Below are 3,992 nucleotides of genomic sequence, written 5' to 3'. Positions count from 1 at the left end.
GTTGTTTCTATTGTTCTAGTAGCTGAAACAATAATCTCGACAGGGGCTAAGGTCTTGTTTATTTCTTAATCATACTTAAATAACTTTTGTTTTGCTAAATGGTTTAGGACTTTTCACAGATTGTTTTTTAAGAAGGAGATACAGAGTGGTAAGTAGAATCAATGTATATGGGTATGTCAGTATGAAGGTTTTATGATATTTCCACAGATTTCAGGCGGGGAACTTTGGGAAGGAACAGGTTAAAGAGGATAATGTTATATATATATAATGTCATTAAAATCTCCACATACTCAAAATCTTTAGCTGAATACCTTCAATACTTTGGACATCATATTGTTATTCCTTTAGATATAATCAAATGTTAATATTAAATAATGGAAAGAAGGATGATATCCATTGGAAATCCAGAATAGCTGAGTTATGATAGTTAATATTGCGTTTAGGGTTTTGATCCTAAGTGCTTCCTAAGATGGGGTTTAGAACTATTTTTTTTTCTTTCTCTTTGTTTCTCTATATACTTACCAATTAGTATGTGAGACTCAGGAAGAATTCTCAGTGATGACTCCTTTGACCACAGAGAAATTTCTGATTCATTTTTTCCGTTTTCACTTGTTTGTCTGCGGTTTATTCCATATTTACTAATTCTCTAGGATTCATTTTTGCCCTTCAAAATTTGCATTTTGACAGTTCCTCAGTGTGTTACTATGTACATGTCTACTTCCAACAGACATCCACTCAATGTTAAATTCTCTGATGTGCACATTAGTAGATCTACCAGATAAAAATACCTGTTTGTATCAGGATACGTTATATATCTCTTTGGTTTAAATCTATAACTTGGGAGGCTACTTATATATATGCTATTTCAAAATATGTGTAGACATTGTATTAGCAAATCAACAATAGGTAATATAATCTATAGTTGATTGGAGTTAAGAAAAATGTATTACTTTTAAGTAATACTATTTAGTATTATATCCCTTCTTTCCATAGGATGAACCATATAACTTTATAATGTATATGTATATGTATTATACATATACATATACATTATAATATGAACACTCAATGAAACTGTCATTAATCTTATTTTCAATGTTTAAATTGTTAAAAGGAATAAATAGTACACCCTACTTTAATGTGTTTTGTTTCATTCAATTTACTCTTTTATTCTAATCTTATTAATGTAGCTGTAGGTCTTTTAACAAAATATTTTTATAGTCATAAATAAGATATCTTTGTCAAAATAGTAAAAATGTATACAATATAGCACAAGACATAGTTATTTAATTATTAATTTAATTTCTTCATATGCAAAAGATGGGTATGATGTTTTTCCTTATTTCTGAAAGAATTTCAAGGGAGATATTCATCTCACTGAACCATGGAAAAAAGAAATCACTTAAACCTAAAAATGTAAACTGGAAAGAAGAGATTCTAATGGCAGAAAGGATAGCCTGCATGCAGGGCAAGTGAACAGGTATATGTATTTAAGTATTCGTGATGCTATTAGAGCTCATAGAGTCATACAAACAAGTTGTACTTAATTGACCATAGATTTCTAAAGAAACACTCAAATAATATTATAATACCTTGAATCTTGTATAAAAAAAGGTTAATGAACATATACATATATACACACACACACACACACACACACACACGGTGATGTTGGAAGTCACTTCCCTGCCAAAAGCTTTAGTGTTTTATCTAGCATAGTATTTAAATGAACAATTATAAAATCAACAAAAGAATTCACTGAGATCTTTACTATTTCATTTTGTGCCAGGTTGCTTTGTCTGATATTGCATTGCAAAGACAGCAAATTAACCCAAACCTGGTCACTAAAAATGAAAATCAAAAAGATTTCTTCAGTAACAGAGTTCTAGGACCATACTTAACTTAATTGTTTCATATACTGATTTTATTTTTAAGAAAACATGGATTGCTATTATTTACATCCAGGGATATTAGAGACAATGAATCATAATTATTAAAAAATCACTGTATGTAATTCTTAAGACATCTACTTGTTCATCAACTCAGCATCCCCTTCTTGATCCTTTGAAATCACCTCCTCAATTTTAATAATTGATTTCAGAATAATAACAGTTAAAAGGAATACAGAAAACTGATAAACCATTAGCAGAAATACTTTAATAATGTTCTTTTCAGCTCCCTTAACATTCAGTATGTCTTCATGTTTCCCCTCTCCTGATGTGTGAAACAAGGGTTTTCTATAGTCTAAGCTCCACACATGCTCTGTAATTAGTCTGTGAAAGTGGTTCAGATAAACATTGAAGAATATCATAGTCAAAGCCAAACATCACATTAACATTGGTGTTATTTTTTTACTGGTTAAAATAATTGTGCCAAAAGAAATTGCAATTTCTCTTTATTTGGAAATTATAGTTACCTAGGATTCTTTTTTTTAGAACCAAGTGGAAGACAGAGAGAGAGAGAGAGAGAGAGAGAGGAGAGAGAGAAATGAAAATAAATCCTTGTAAACCTAAACAGTACAGAAAAAAAAATTGTTACTCAGAATTAAATTTTGACTATGTGCCTGAAGGAAGAATTTCCAACCTAAAATGAAAGTATTATTTGACTGTTTTCTATTGAAGTCTACAATAGTAGAATCATTAAAGATTCACACAGTGGTCTACTATGTGGTGCTAGGCATGCACCCAGTGGGTGTTCAATATGTTCTAATTATTGCTGCTGTTTCAGTACTCTAAAGCGGACTTGGAACACTGCTTAATCAATAGAAGAAGAATATGAATTACATTAGTGAACTTTTTTCTTTTTTTTCTTTTCTTTTTTTTCTTTTTACCTTGGGGTAAGGATAGCAAGGAGTAAATAGTAAATACTAGATCCCACTGACCCAGCATTGGTGAAAGAGACACAAGGGCAGCATGAACAAAATGTCTACCCCAGGGCTGGGGATATAGCTCAGTTGGTAGAGTGTTTGCCTCGCAAGCAAAAGGCCCTGGGTTCAATCCCCAGTACCAAAAAAAAAAAAAAAAAAAAAAAAAAGAGAGAGAGAGAGAGAGAGAGAGAGAGAAAATGTCTACCCCAGGGTCCAGGCATTACAACAATTCCCTGTCCAGCTTGGGTCATCCAAACCCATGTTTAGGGAACATGGCAAATTCAAGCTCCTGTTCTATTTTCTCTGATAATTCACAGGATAGTTAAAGAAAACATAAAAGGAAAAAAAGGTTAAAGAAAAGGAGGAAAATGAAGGAAGGAAGTAGGGCTGGGAACATTCCTTTGGAATTTCACTGTCCTCAGGGAGAGGGACACTAGGACTCTTGGTTAGAGACAATGATTCTCCCTTACTATGAAGATTATGTGCATTCCTGGCTCTAATTGTGACAACTGAGAAAAGCAAAACTGCCTGTAAACATTTCCAAATATACTCGGCAGATGATATCTCTCAGCTTTAAAACTACTATTGGACTTTATCTTATGGAGCGCTTGTTAAATTAAAAATATACCAAGGATATAATGCACACTGCACCAGTGGTTTTCAACTTTGGCTATATGTTGAGATCATCCAGAGAGTTTTTGAAATTCCCAATGTGCAGGCAAGGACTTAGTTCAATTATATCAAAGTGTGTAGAGTTAGGACCTACAAACTGTTTTTAAAGCTCCTCTTCTCCAGGCTTGTTATTTGAATGTCATAAGCCACTGTTGTGAACTACCCTCCTGCCAGAAACTTTCAAAACTGATATTTTAGCTTAATAACCAAGACAAAACTATAGCTGCCTCCCACTTATCCAAGTGTCTGGATCTAGAATTTTAATATGAGAAATGAAAGATGTTACCCATCATGGAGAGTCCACCATTTTCAGTATATGCTCTTTTATATACATAGAATCTCAATCAGTGCCACGCTGCCAAACATAAATTATTCCAATAATTTTTAAAATGAGGAGACCAAGGTTTTGATAATTGACTCAAAAAAAGTTTCCAGGTACAAACCTGAGGCTACC

The 3,992-nt window shown here is 32.7% G+C and overlaps 1 non-coding gene across 1 annotated transcript; it reads left to right on the top strand.

The window, feature by feature from the left end:
- The first annotated feature begins 2,937 nt into the window (after nucleotides 1-2,937).
- Trnaa-cgc (transfer RNA alanine (anticodon CGC)) lies at nucleotides 2,938-3,011 on the top strand. The gene has a single exon. It is a non-coding gene; the product is annotated as a tRNA-Ala (tRNA).
- The last annotated feature ends 981 nt before the right edge of the window (nucleotides 3,012-3,992 follow it).

Source organism: Sciurus carolinensis, chromosome 5, assembly GCF_902686445.1.
Source record: "Sciurus carolinensis chromosome 5, mSciCar1.2, whole genome shotgun sequence".
NCBI lineage: Eukaryota > Metazoa > Chordata > Mammalia > Rodentia > Sciuridae > Sciurus > Sciurus carolinensis.
Note: the sequence above shows the minus strand (reverse complement) of the source record. Positions and strands in the feature narration are given on the sequence as shown.